We start from the raw sequence: 14,890 nt of genomic DNA, 5'->3' as shown, positions 1-14,890 counted from the left end.
ATTTGATAAAATTCCCTTGTGAAGCCATCTGGCTCTGGGCTCTTGTTTATAGGAAGATTTTTGATAACTGATTGAATCTCTTTACTTGTGATTGGTTTGTTGAGATCTTGTATTTCTTCCTGAGTCAGTGTAGCTTGTTTGTGTGTCTCTAAGAATTTTTCCATTTCATCTAAGTTATCTAGTTTGTTGGCATATAGTTGTTCATAGTTTCCTCTTATGATTTCTTTTATTTCTTCAGGGTCTGTGGTAACACACCCCTTCTCATTTCTGATTTTGTTTATTTTCATCCTCTTTCTTTTTTTCTTTGTCAGTCTTGCTAGTGGCCCATCAATTTTATTAATTTTTTCAAAGAACCAAGTTTTGGTTTTATTGATTCTTTCTATTGTTCTTTAGTTCTCCCATTCATTTATTTCTGCTTTAATCTTTGTTATTTCTCTTCTTCTGTTTGCTTTGGGGTTAGTTTGCTGTTCTTTCTCAAGTTCCTCCAGGTGTGCTGTTACATCCTTGATTTTTGCTCTTTCTTGTTTTTAATATTGGCATTTAGGGCAATGAGTTTCCTTCTCAGCATAGCCTTTGCCTCATCTCATAAGTTCTGATAAGTTGTATTCTCATTTTCATTCATCTCCAGACATCTACTGATTTCTCTAGCAATTTCTTCTTTGACCAACTGGTTGTTTAAGAGTGTTTTATTTAATCTCCATATATTTGTTGAATGTTCTCATTCATTTATTGAGATCCAGCTTTATCCCACTGTGATCAGAAAAAGTGCCTTGAATAATTTCAGTGTTTTAAAATTTATAAAGACCTGTCTTGTGCCCCAGCAGATGATCTATCCTAGAGAATGTTCCATGAGCAATAGAGAAATATATATATATATAACCTTGTGCTTTGCAGTGCAATGACCTATATATGTCTGTTAGGTCTAATTCAGTTATCAAGTTATTTAACTTCTCTATTTCCTTGTTGATCTTCTGTCTTGTTGTTCTATCTATAGAGGAGTGTTCTAGTTTGCTAGCTGCTGGAATGCAATATACCAGAAATGGAATGGCTTTTAAAAGGGGGAATTTAATGAGTTGCTAGTTTACAGTTCTAAGGCCGAAAAAATGTCCCAGTTAAAGCAAGCCTCTAGGAATGTCCAATCTAAGGCATCCAGGGAAAGATACCTTGGGGGAATTTAATGAGTTGCTAGTTTACAGTTCTAAGGCCAAAAAAATGTCCCAGTTAAAGCAAGCCTCTAGGAATGTCCAATCTAAGGCATCCAGGGAAAGATACCTTGGTTCAAGAAGGCTGATAAAGTCCAGAGTTTCTCTCTCAAGTGGAAGGGCACATGACGAAAACAGTCAGAGTTTCTCTCTCACCTGGAAATGTACACAGTGAACAGAGTCAGGGTTCCTCTTTCATCTGGAAGGGCACATGGTGAACACGATGTCGTCTGATAACTTCTTCTCCTGGCTTCCTGTTTCATGAAGCTCCCCAGGAGGCATTTTCCTTCTTCATCTCCAAAGCAGATGGCTGATGGACTCTCTGCTTTGTGGTGCTGCAGCATTCTCTGGTCTCTTCGAATCTCCCATTCTCCAAAATGTTTCCTCCTTTATAGGACTCCAGTAAACCATTCAAGACTCACCCAAATGGGTGGAGACACATCTCCCCTAATCCATCTTAACATCCACTCTTGACTGGGTTACATCTCCAGGGAGATGATCTAATTACAGATTCAAACATACAGTATTGAATAGGGATTATTCTGCCTTATGAAATGGGATTTTGATTAAAACCAGTACAGGGAGATGGGTATATTGAAGTCTCCTACTATTATTGTTGAAACATCTATTGCTCCCTTCAGTTTTGCTAATATCTGTCTAATGTACTTTGGAGCTCTTTGATTGGGAGCATAAATATTTATGATTATTATATCTTCTTAGTGAATTGACCCTTGAATTATTATATAGTGTCCTTCTTTGTGTCTTTTGATGTCTTTACATTTAAAGTCTATTTTGTCCAATATTAATATTGCTTTCTTTTGGTTACAACTTGTGTGGAAAATCTTTTTCCATCCTTTCACTTTCAATCTATTTGTATCCATGTGTCTAAGATGAGTCTCTTATAATCAGCATATAGCTGGATTATGTTTCTTAATCGATTCTGCCAATCTGTATCTTTTAATTGGTAAATTTAGTCTGTTAAAATTCAAAGTTATTACTGAAAAGGCATTTCTTGAATTCACCATCTTGTCACTTTTATTTTATTTATCAGGTCTACATATTCTTTTCCCTCTTTCTCTTTGTATTCTTTAAATTACCCTTAGTGATGCTCTTCAATTCTATGCTGTCCTCCAGACCTCCCTCCCCTGTTTTTTTTTTTTTTTTTTCAGCTGATAGAATTCCTTTTAGCATTTCTTATAGGGCTGGTCTCTTGTTGACAGATTCTTACAGGACTTCTTTGTCTGTGAAAACTTTAATCTCCCCCTCAGTTTTTTTTTTTTTTTTTTTTTTTAAAGGAAAGACAGAGAGAAGGAAGGAAGGAAGAAAGGGAAACATCTCTAAACATTTTCTTGTTTTATTGTATTTTGTTTCTTTGTTTTTGTTACATGGGCTGGGGCCGGGAATCGAACCGAGGTCCTCCGGCATAGCAGGCAAGCACTTTGCCCGCTGAGCCACCGCGGCCCGCCCTCCCCCTCAGTTTTGAAGGATAGTTTTGTTGGGCACAGAATTCTTTTTTTTTTTTTTTTTAAATTTTTTTATTAATCAAAAAAAAGAAAAGAAATTAACACAACATTTAGAAATCATTCCATTCTACAAATGCACTCAGTAATTCTTAGTATCATCACATAGATGTATGATCATCATTTCTTAGTACATTTGCATCGATTTAGGAAAAGAACTAGCAAAACAGCAGAAAAAAATATAGAATGTTAATATAGAGAAGAGAATTAAAATAATAATACTAATAATATATATATATATATAAAAAGGAAAAAGAAAAAAAACAAAAACAAAAGATACAAACACACAAACAACCAAACAAAAAACCATATTTCAGGTGCAGCTTCATTCAGTGTTCCAACATAGTTACATTACACTTAGGTATTATTGTGCTGTCCATTTTTGAGTTTTTGTATCTAGTCCTGTTGCACAGTCTGTATCCCTTCAGCTCCAATTACCCATTATCTTACCCTGTTTCTAACTCCTGCTGGTCTCTGTTACCAATGATATATTCCAAGCTGATTCTCGAATGTCGGTTCACATCAGTGGGACCTTACAGTATTTGTCCTTTAGTTTTGGGCTAGACTCACTCAGCATAATGTTCTCTAGGTCCATCCATGTTATTACATGCTTCATAAGTTTAGTCTGTCTTAAAGCTGCATAATATTCCATCGTAGGTATACGCCACAGTTTGTTTAGCCACTCGTCTGTTGATGAACATTTTGGCTGTTTCCATCTCTTTGCAATTGTAGATAATGCTGCTATAAACACTGGTGTGCAAATGTCCGTCTGTGTCTTTGCCCTTAAGTCCCTTGAATAGATACCTAGCAGTGGTATTGCTGGGTCGTAATCCATTCTGCCATTCTATGTCTTTTGATTGGGAAATTCAGTTCATTAACTTTTAGTATTATTACTGTTTGGATAATATTTTCCTCTACCATTTTGGCTTTTGTATTATATATATCATATCTGATTTTCCTTCTTTCTACACTTTACTCCATACCTCTCTCTTCTGTCTTTTCGTATCTGACTCTAGTGCTCCCTTTAGTATTTCTTGCAGAGCTGGTCTCTTGGTCACAAATTCTCTCAGTGACTTTTTGTCTATAAATGTTTTAATTTCTCCTTCATTTTTGAAGGACAATTTTGCTGGATATAGGAGTCTTGGTTGGCAGTTTTTCTCTTTTAGTAATTTAAATATATCATCCCACTGTCTTCTAGCTTCCATGGTTTCTGCTGAGAAATCTACACATAGTCTTATTGGGTTTCCCTTGTATGTGACAGATTGTTTTTCTCTTGCTGCTTTCAAGATCCTCTCTTTCTCTTTGACCTCTGACATTCCAACTAGTAAGTGTCTTGGAGAACGCCTATTTGGGTCTATTCTCTTTGGGGTGCGCTGCACTTCTTGGATCTGTAAATTTAGGTCTTTCATAAGAGTTGGGAAATTTTCAGTGATAATTTCTTCCATTAGTTTTTCTCCTCCTTTTCCCTTCTCTTCTCCTTCTGGGACACCCACAACACGTATATTTGTGCGCTTCATATTGTCATTCAGTTCCCTGATCCCCTGCTCAAGTTTTTCCATTCTTTTCCGGATAGTTTCTGTTTCTTTTTGGAATTCAGATGTTCCATCCTCCAGTTCACTAATTGTAGCTTCTGCCTCTTTAGATCTACCATTGTAGGTATCCATTGTTTTTTCCATTTTTTCTTCTTTGTCCTTCACTCCCATAAGTTCTGTGATTTGTTTTTCAGATTTTCTATTTCTTCTTTTTGTTCAGCCCATGTCTTCTTCATGTCCTCCCTCAATTTATTGATTTGGTTTTTGAAGAGTTTTTCCATTTCTGTTCGTATATTCAGCATTAGTTGTCTCAGCTCCTGTATCTCATTTGAACTATTGGTTTGTTCCTTTGACTGGGCCATATCTTCAATTTTCCGAGCGTCATCCATTATTTTCTGCTGGTGTCTGGGCATTTGATCAGATCTCCCTGGGTGTGGGACCCAGCTGGTTGAAAGCTTTTTCTGTGAAATCTCTGGGCTCTGTTTTTCTTTTCCTGCCCAGTAGGTGGCGCTCGTGGCGCTCGTCTGTCTGCACCCCAGTCGGCCCGGGAAACGGCGCGTGGAGGTGGGGGTCACTGGCCGCTGCGGCTTGGGGGAGTGCCGGTCCTAATTGCCCAGCTGGCCCGAAACACCAAGCGTGACGGGAGGGCCCCGCTATCCAACATTCCCAGTCAGGCCGGGGAGCCACGTGCGTGGAGGGGACCCCAGTCGCCAGCCGCCCCGGCCAGGAAAATGCACGCCCCTCGGGTAGCTCACCGCAGCAGATTCTCCCTGCCCGTTCAGCTGTTCCAGAATGGGGTACGCTGTCTTTTTGGTCTCTGTCGTGACTCCGGGAGCTGTTTCGTATTGTTTCTGTTTCTTTAGTTGCTTTTCTGGAGGAGGAACTAAGACCCGCGCGTCTTACTAAGCCGCCATCTTCTCCGGAAGTCTGGGCACAGAATTCTTGACTGGAAGTCTTTCTCTTTCAGGATCTTGAATATGTCATACCATTACCGTCTCGCCTGCAGAGTGCTAGTTGAGTAGTCCGAACTCAGTCTTATTTGGTTTCCCTTGTGTGTGGTAGACTGTTTTCTCTTTCTGCTTTCAGGATTTTCTGCTTCTCTTCAACATTTGGCAGACTGATTAGTACATGTCTTAGGGAAGGCCTATTTGGATTTATTCTGTTTGGAGTGAATTTTGTATATTTATGTCCTTTATGAGAGTTGGGAAGTTTTCCCCCATTATATCCTCAGCTACTCTTCCTAACCCTTTACTCCTCTCTTCTCCTTCTGGGATACCAATGATTCATATATTTGCGTGCTTTGTTTTGTCTATTATTTCCCTTAGATCCAGTTCAAATCTTTCCATCTTTTTTGCCATCTGCTGTTTTGAGTCTTTGAAGTCAGTTATCCTGTCCTCTATATCACTTATTCTTTCTTCTGTCTCTTCAAATCTGGTGTTGTGTGCCTCTAGTATGTTTTTTATTTGGTCAACAGAGTCTTTAATCTCTGTAATTTCTGTGATTTTTCTGTTTATTCTTTCAAATTCCTCTTTATGCCCTTCTACTGTCTTCTTGATCTCCTTTATGTCATTTGCTATTCTACTTATTTTATTAAGTAGAGGTGTATGAACATCTTTGATTAGTTGTTCCAGCATGTGTGTCTCCTCTGGTGTTTTAATTTGGTCATTAAGCAGGGCTATATCTGCCTGCATTGTGATATGCTTAGTGATCTGCTATCTGCATGGCAGGTAAATATCTTGATTGATTTACTTTGGGAGTTGATTTCTTTCAGTTAGTCTAAGGCCTTGTGTTTGCGGGATGGTTGTAAAGCAGGGAACAGGGTACAGGGTGGGGCACTCAGTGTGGAGATTTGTTTCAAGGCAGGTGTAGGCACAGTTAGGGATGTTACATTGATGCTTATGAATGTGGGTGCCCAGCAGCCAGGGAGGATGTAGCTGTGTGGGTACACCAGTCTGAGGGGGTGTAACCCTGGTGTGTGCTGGTGTAAAGTATGGGGCCCTATGTGCGCATGTTTAGAGCTGCAGCAGGTTGGCATTATGCCTTAGTGGACTGGGGGCAGATGTGACCCAGCTGCACAGGTCAGCCCTTTCTCAGAGCTGGAAACTGTGGCTAAAGGCCGTGTGCATGCATGGTTCTAAGACTGCTATAAAGTGCAGTTCCCAGAGCTGAATGATGTGATTGGGGGCCCATGTGCATATGTGGGCCTAGGAATGCCATAAACTGATGCGCAGAGCTCCGAGGGGGCAGGCTGAGGCTGTCCAACACTATGGACAGGGGCAGGGATAGCCAGGGTATGGAAGTTAGTGCCCGCAGCCTTTATGTGCTGGCAACGGTCTTCAGGGAACAGAAAGGGGGAGGTAGTGCTTGGGAGGGGTGCAGGAGAGGTGGGTTGGGCTGCACTTGGGGTGGGAGAGTGGGACAGGTACATACACTGGGGACTGGTGAGGTGAGGGCACCTGGAGCGTGGGGAATGGGAATGGATGACAGGGTTTGGGTGCATGGGGTGCGGGGTGAGTCGCCGGACATGGGGCTGTGCTGATGAGGGTAGCATGCCCAGAGAGTGTGGCCTGGCTTACTTCCTAGTCGCCGGGTTCCATCCGTGCACTCCCACTGGCTCTGCGCCTCTGTGCTGGGCTCCAGCTTTCTGCCTCTCAGTTCCTTGGCCTCTGCAATTAGGGATGCCCCATGTGGTGCAGAAGCCTCTCCCAGGTCATCCACACTCCTGAATCACTTCCCCAGTCGCTGTCCTGTCCCTTTTCTAACTTTTCTGTGGAGCAGGGCTAACCTCGAGCTACTCTGGGTATACTCCTTTTTTATAGGAATGATCCACTTGCTTATTATTGTCATACACTGGTAGCATTTGTCTAGAGATTCTTAGAAATGCTTTTATTTTTTTCAGTGAGCATGTCTTTTTGGCAACTCTGACCAGTTCTGGATATAGATACATCAGCTATGTTTCTTAAACTCAAAATGAGAAACATGCTTTGGTATCTTTAGTGATCTTGTGGTTTATATATTGGAAACCATGGTGAATGGTCAGATCAGGCTTCCCATGTCTGAGAACATGTACGTTTCAACAGGGATTCACTGCATGGCAGCAGATACTCTGACCCCAGCCAGAGAACAGCAGTGGATCCTTGACTCTGAACTTCAAAAACCATTCTCTTGGCAATGGAAAAGTTTCCATTTTAATTTGCCCAAATGTACATTAGTTCTGAAAGAAACTAGATCTTTTTATTTCTTTTAATTACACCTTGACTTGTTGCAGGAATGCAAAACTTTCTCTCATCCCACTGGAGATCATTTATACCTTCAAAAATTATTCTGTTCTCTGCATTGCTCTGCTTTCTCTGCTTGTCCTTTTCCTTTTTCACTTGGTCTTTCTCAAATGTTGGGAAATCTCAAATACGAATTGGCATCATGGAGTTGGAAAAGGTGTCTGTGACTCTAACTTTATGTTCTATACCTTTCAAGTAATCCTTGTTTTAATTTTCCACCACAGCCATCTGAGTCAAATGGGGCATCCACATCCTAAATTTTTCTTGTGGTCTCTGCAGAGATTGGCCTGCCTTTTCTGGGACTCTTTCCCTGCAGGTAGTTGAGATCCACATTCTCTGCTGTGCCAAGACAGTTATCTCTCAGCCTGTTTTTTATCTTCTAGAATACTGTTGATCTCTCTTTGCTCGTGTAATTTCTTTCTCATACCCTTAGTGGGTTATGGCTTAGTGTATTCAGGAGGGAGAATAAATAAATGCTTGGGTGTAATTTATCTTATTTAACTAAAAGGATATTATTTTTAAAGATTTATAAAAATTTTAATTTAACATTAAAATAATTTATTGACTGTGCAGCAAAATACTCTGAGAATGGGGTTCAGTGTTTAAACCTAAATCCTGAAGACAGGAAAAATGTGATTATTTGAAGTGCCAGAAATTTGTTTTCTGTGTTTCAAAAGGTGTAATGGGAAATTAATGTTTAAAACTCTTTCTTTACTCTGTGGCAGAATCATTTTGGTAGTGTTTCTTGATCATCCAGTATTTAATAGCATTGTGTTTGGATTAGTTGTAAATTATTTTAAAGAAAAGCAGATGCAGACACTTTCATTTATTATTCATTTGCTTAAATTCAACTACTTATCCATTTATTTGTTCATTTATTTATTCAACAAATATTTATTGAACCTCTTCCCTTGCCCTGATTTGCACTAAGTGCCGCATACATCACAGGGAAGTAGATATGATCACTGCCCATGCTTCGTTTTGTTTAACAGTGTAGAAGTGTTTCATGAAAGAGTGTGGAGAATGAGTGGTTCTCCAGGTGTTGTCTCCTGGCCGGTCACAGCAACATTGCCTGGAAATTTGTTAGAAATGCAAATTTTCAGGCCCTACCCCAGACAAACTGTATCAGAAACTCAGTGGATGGGCCTACCAATTATTTTTAAAAAGCTCTTCAGGTGGTTATAATGACAGTAAGATTTGAGAACTGCTTATTTGAAAATTAAAAATAAATTGGTATTTTCTGCATGTGAGCTGGGAAACAGGGTTCTGGAGGGTTCTGTATCTCCAAAATGAAAAGAGGAGATGAGGAGAAATGATCCTGAGATGACTGACATCATTTTACAAAATATTTGTCTTATATTCAGAGTTTATTTTCTAATAACAAGGGTGTATTTTATATTTCTTATTTAAGATTGTCTTTGACCGTTTATTTGGTTTGTTTGTGTGCTTTTAAATCCATTTCTTGTTTGGATATGAGAATAAGATCCTTGTATTATTGTATTAATATGAAAACTAGCAGAGAACCCTGGATGTTAACAGCACCAAGAAATCAGCTGTGTATTCTGCCCTCATCACTATTATCTCTGCAAATGTTAGTGTTGGTTTCTTTTACCAATGCCATGGCCAGAGTCAGCTCTCTTCTTACTCTCACATTGATATTTTATTGAAATGCATCTTGTAGATTTCACTTTTCCTGGGACATAGGGGTTATTTATGATCATGAGTTAGACTGGGTATAGTCTTAGTGTTTGTCAGATTCTCCTACTCCTTTGGAAGATTTAGTATAGCTGAACTGATCTTCCCATAAGCCCATTTTCTCTTCCTTTTGGTCAGATTCTTTCCCAGAAGGCTTCTTATACCCTCATGTAAATAAATACCTGGAGGACCTGTATCTGGTCATTCATTCATGTCCAGACATGACACTTATTTTAGGTTCAAGCTGACATTCTGTTACAGGGATCAGTCAATTGGGTCTGTTAATTATGTGGGATGACAGCAGCTGAATCTTATGCTTTTCATTCCTTTTGTGTCCAAGAAGGTATTATGGCATAATGGAAAGAACACAGATTTACTGACAGGACTGAATCTAAACTCTCCTAATTTCAGCAAAGCAATGTGGCCTAGTAAAACATTTTTGTCTCTGGTTTCTCTGATTGTCCTTTTCCTTTCTGATTTGGTCAGGTTAGTGGTCTTTCTCAAATGTTGGGAAATCTCAAGTTTGAATTGACATCATGGAGTTGGAAAAGGTGTCTGTGAGTCTAATTTCATGTTATATACCTTTCAATTAATCCTTCTCTTAATTTTCCACCATAGTTATTTGAGATAAATGGGGCGTCCAAATCCTAAATTTTTCCTGTAGTCTCTGCAGAGATTGGCTTGCCTTTTGTTTATTCCTTGACTCTATTTTTTAATAGTTTAACTTTTTTGTTTTATAAGATAACATATATACAAGGCAAAGAAAGGTAAAAGCAAAGTTTTCAAAGCACTCTTCAATAAGTAGTTGCAGGACAGGTCCCAGAATTTGTCATGGGCTACCATACCATCATCTCTGGTTTTTTTCCTTTCAGCTGCTCCAGAATATAGGAGGCTCAAAGGAATAATACATATATATATATTGTGATGATAATATATATATATATATATATTATCATCACAATTTTTTTTCTTTTTATGAAAAATAACATATATTCAAAAAAGTAATACATTTCAAAGCGCAGAACAGCAATTAGTTGTAGAACAGATTTCAGAGTTTGGTATAGGTTACAATTCCACAATTTTAAGTTTTTACTTCTAGCTGCTCTAAGATATTGGCAACTAAAAGTCTTATCACTTTAATGATTCAGCAATCATATTCTTTTATTAAACTCTACCTTCTCTGTATAACTCTACCATTACCCTTGATCTTTCTGTCCCACTCTTTAGGGGTATTTGGGCTATGGCCATTCTAACTTTTTCATGTTGAAAGGGGATGTCAATAATGTGGGATAGGTTTATGGAACTACCTGATGTTCTGGAGAGGCTGGGCCCTCTAGGTTTCAGGATTTATCTGGTCCAGGGACCCATCTGGAGGTTGTAGGTTTCTGGAAAGTTATCCTACTGCATAGAAACTTTGTAGAATCTTATATATGCCCTAGGTGTTCTTTAGGATTGGCTAAAATAGTTTTGGTTGGAGTTTGGCAAGTTATGGTAGGTATCAATGTCTACCTGAAGCTTGCATAAGAGTGACCTCCAGAGTAGCCTCTCAACACTATTTGAACACTATTTGAACTCCCTAGTCACTGATACTTTAATAGTTACACTTCTTTTGCCCTTTTTCATCAGGATGGAATTGTTGATCCCATGGTACCAGGGAGACTTTCGCCCCTGGATATCATGTCCCATATTGGGGGGAGGGCAATGATTTCACTTACAGAGATGGGCTTAGAAAGAGTGAGGCTACATCTGAGCAACAAAAGAGGGGTGGGAGTTAGATTTCTACAGAAGCTTCTGAAAATTTCTGGGTAAAGAACTGACTTTAAATATCTCCTTCCTATCCTCCTCCCAACATCCCATACCCCCTCATGTCTGATTCCTAAATAAGTATTGTCTTGGTTTGTTAAGGATGCTATAACAAGTAATGCATTGGTTGTCTTTCTCTTGGGAGCAATGAAATTGTCTAAAGTTGAAAAGCAATCCAGAAATAACTCTTAGGCATACCTGTAGGTAGGCTAAGCTTCTCTGCTACTTATATAAACTTCACATGAGTAAGCCTCAAGATCAAGTGCTTGTCCTGTTGAGTTCGGTGTCCCCAAAGTTTGGCACAGTATCAGGGGTATTCCCTGATGGTAAAGTTTAATAGTTCTATATTTTTTCACTCATCCCTCAAGGGACTTTGCCAATATGTTTTGGTTACCTGCTTAATATATTCTAGTATATATCCAGGCATTACATTACACTATACAGGATTAAAGGCCCTCATTCTTATTCTTGGCTTCCTGTGTTTCATTGTTCAAATGAGCTATCTAGATAGGTTGAGTTAGATTATGTGCTACAGAAAATTTAGATTCCAGACAAAATAAACCTTTCTTGCTTTGGTCTCAAACAGTAGGTGCAGTTCTAAAATATAGGCAATGTCTTTCTTTCCCCTGTGTTCTGAATTACCTGCATTCACTAGGCATCATGTATAATGCCCAAAGTCCACAGTCCATCGAAACTCTTAATTTTAGACAATTTCATTGTTCCCAAGAGAAAAATAACCAATGGTATTACTTGTTATATCATCTCTAAAAAACCAAGATAATACCTATTTACGAACCAAACCTGAGTGGGTATGGGATGTTGGGAGGAGGATAGGAGGGAGATATTTAAAGTCAGTTCTTTACCCAGAAATTTTCAGAAGCTTCTGTAGAAATCGAACTCACACCCCTCCACTCTTCCCCCAAAGTAACCCTTGTAGGGCATATAAATTTCAACATTAAGGTCATTATTATGATGGTGGGTTTGGGTTGCTGTGTTTCTCCCCTATGGCCATTTCAAATATATCCTAAACAGTTAATATCTTCCTGATCATTGAAATTCTTTCATTTCTAGTCCCCATTACTTCAGATGAAAATAATCCCTCTTCAATTATGGTTGTAAATATTTTCATGAAAATTCATTATGTGTGTATTTTCTCACATATTATACTGGGGCTTCTATCATAGTAACTGAACCTTGCACATTTGGTGGGATTTTGTGTTTAGCTAGAATTTAACAAATGGTGGTTTCTTGGTGAATGAATGGATGATGCTCCATATTATTAAAGGATGAATGTTAATTGTGTAGTACTACTACAAGTGTAGCTTGGTGCTGGTCCATGAACATTTTCTTACAAGTCCATGATGGGATGAATATTGAAATTGAGAATGTGTTCTAAGCTATTATAGTGACATCATCAAAATGTGTGATCAGTAGGCGTATTGCATTTAATATATTATATTACTTATATTGACTTTATATTCTGAAAAGTTGCTGAATTCATTTATTAATTGTAGTTGTGTTTCAGTAGAATTCATTGGGATTATAAGTACTTACCAACACCACTGGCAAATATAGAAGCTATTACTTCTTCCTTTCTAATCTAGATGCCTTTTATTTACATTTCTTTCTTTTTTCACTGTCTAGAACCTCCAGAATGATGTTGAATGGAAGTGATTAGAGTGGTTATCTTTTCCTTATTACTGATCTAGAGAGAAAGCATTCAGTCTTTCATTGTTAAGTGTAGGTTTTACATAGATGCCCTTTATCAGATTGTGGAAGTACCCTTCTATTCCAATTTCATTATGAATGAGTGCTGAATTTTGTTATTTTTTCCCTTAAAATCATTATTTGGTTCTTCCTTTTTGCAGTGTAAACAAACTGAATCACATTGGCTGATTTTCAAATGGTAAATGAACCTTGCATTCCTGGATGTGCCCCACTTGGTGATAATGCATATATTGCTGGACTTGAGTCACCAAAGAATGTTAGTGGGTTTTACATGTATACTCATATGAAAATGTCTTTGTCTGGTTTTGGAATGAAGCTAATGGTCACCTTAAATGGATTGGGGAAAATAGTGTTCATCTTTCTCTATGTCATGGAAGAATTTTTGTATAATTGCTATTGTTTTTGCCTTTTATGTTAGAAATAATTCATCAATGCAGTTGTCTGGGTCTGGGGTTTTCTATGTGGAATCTTTAAAACTATAATTCTGTCTTTAAAATTAGATAGAGGACTATTCATCTTATCCATGTCTTCTTGAGTGAACTTTGATAGTTTATGTCCTTGAAAAGTTTTTTACACATCATCAGCACTGATGTTTTTGTCATAAAGTTATTCATACAAATCACTTATTTCATCTTTATTATTTGTAGGCTCTATAGTGATGTCTGCTTTTACATCCCTGATATTATTTATTTGTGTTCTTGTTACTGTTTTTTTAATCAGTCTGTCTACAGTTTTATCAATTTTGTTAATCTTTTCAAAGAAACAGCATGTGGTTTAATTAATATATTCTACTGTTTTTGTATTTCTATTTTACTGACTTCTATTATTAACTTTATTATTTCATTTTTCCATTATTCTTTCTTTGTTTATGGTGCTTTTTTGACTGATTTTGAGTCTGCAATATGTATCTTTAACTTAACACATTCTACCTTCAAATAAAATTGTTCAACTTCATGTGTAAACAAGAACCTTAGAAAAATATGCTTCCATTTGCTCTATGTTTTAACACTCATAATTTATAATCCCATGATATAGCATTATTAATTTTAAGCTGTCAATTTCCTTTTAAAGAGATTTAAGAATTAGGAAACATTGCTTTATTAGTCAGAGTTATCTAAAGAAAGAGAACCAACAGGAGATCTCTGTAAATATGAGCTTTTGTAAATGTATCTCATGCAACTGTGGGGATTCATGTATCCAAATTCTGTATTGTAGGCCACAAAAATGACAACTCCAGGGAAGGTCATCAAATGAACTCACCAGGAGAGGCTGGCTGCCTGAAGAAATATTGAACATTCTTTCTTCTCCCATAAAAGTCTTCAACTCATTGGATTAAATCCAACTGACTGGATTCTCTCATTGCAGAAGACACTCCCTTAGTTGATCAGAGATGTAAACAGCTACAGATGCCATCAGCTGACTGATAATTTAATAAACTAGCCTTCTGGTTTATTAACCAGCCGTGAAATGTCCTTGCAATAAAGGTTAGGCCAGTGCTTGCTTGACCTGACAACTGGGCACCATCACCTGGCCAAAGTGACACATGAACTTAACCATCACAGTCCATTCTTTGTCACTTACAACTATACAATCAGCTTAAACTGTACTTAATCTCTAAATATAATATAATAGCAGATATATGTTTTGCCTAGCAATACTCAGATTTTTACAGAAATGCAGTAAATCTTTCCAGAATAGGGTGTAAATGTTTTGGTAATATTCACACTTAAACTTGAGATCCCATAACTTAAATACTATAACATGAACAATCCAACTTATATTATATGATAAGAAGAAAGAATTTGGCTTTATGTACAAATACAAGCATTTCATGATAAAACAAGGAAGAAATATTCATACCATCGCAGTCTTTGTTTCTGTAAGTGGTCACATGATCATAGTTCATATCCCTACCTTCTTCCACCACCCATTCCATATTTCCTTTACCTTCAGCAAGCACTTCAGCTGGCCATGGTTCTTTGCCTGGTGGGGTGGTGCAAACCTTCATTCCTGAAGTTTCTGGGCCATTGGTAGTCCTGCCTGAATTGGGCTGTTGCAATTTTCCAGTGACTTTAATCTTAGGACATGATAGTACTAAGAAACATCCTAGGGAATCTCCTGCATTCCAGGAA

The 14,890-nt window shown here is 38.0% G+C and overlaps 1 long non-coding RNA gene across 1 annotated transcript in view; it reads left to right on the top strand.

The window, feature by feature from the left end:
- LOC143669891 (uncharacterized) overlaps positions 1–14,374 on the top strand; it is a 72,605-nt gene extending 58,231 nt beyond the window's left edge. The window contains exon 3 of the long non-coding RNA XR_013169109.1: positions 13,974–14,374. This is a non-coding gene — a long non-coding RNA (uncharacterized LOC143669891). The remainder of the gene's footprint in view (positions 1–13,973) is intronic.
- Positions 14,375–14,890: the final 516 nt, after the last annotated feature.

The sequence above is a fragment of the Tamandua tetradactyla genome, chromosome 26 (genome assembly GCF_023851605.1).
Source record: "Tamandua tetradactyla isolate mTamTet1 chromosome 26, mTamTet1.pri, whole genome shotgun sequence".
Lineage (NCBI taxonomy): Eukaryota > Metazoa > Chordata > Mammalia > Pilosa > Myrmecophagidae > Tamandua > Tamandua tetradactyla.
Note: the sequence above shows the minus strand (reverse complement) of the source record. Positions and strands in the feature narration are given on the sequence as shown.